Source organism: Charadrius vociferus, unplaced genomic scaffold (genome assembly GCF_000708025.1).
Source record: "Charadrius vociferus isolate BGI_N301 unplaced genomic scaffold, ASM70802v2 scaffold9, whole genome shotgun sequence".
Lineage (NCBI taxonomy): Eukaryota > Metazoa > Chordata > Aves > Charadriiformes > Charadriidae > Charadrius > Charadrius vociferus.
In genome coordinates, this window is record NW_009661373.1 from 263,936 (window position 1) to 264,321 (window position 386).

Sequence of the window (386 nt, forward strand, 5' to 3'; positions counted from 1 at the left end):
TGGCCAGGGACATTAAGACAAACAAAAAATCCTTCTTTAAGTATGCCAGCGAGAAAAGAAAGACTAGGGAGAATGTGGGCCCTCTCCAGAAGGAAACGCAAGAACTGGTTACCCAGGACAGAGACAGAGCTGAGGTACTCAATGACTTTTTTGCCTCAGTCTTCACTGGCAAGGACTGCAGCCACGCTGCCCATGATGCAGGATGCAATGGCGAGGACTGGGAAAATGAAGAACCGTCAACTGGAGGAGAAGATCAAGTACAAGAACACCTGAGGAACCTGACGGTGCACAAGTCCATGGGACTTGATGAGATACATCTGCAGGTCCTGAGGGAACTGGCAGATAAAGTCACTAAGCCACTAGCCATCATATTTGAGAAGTCATGG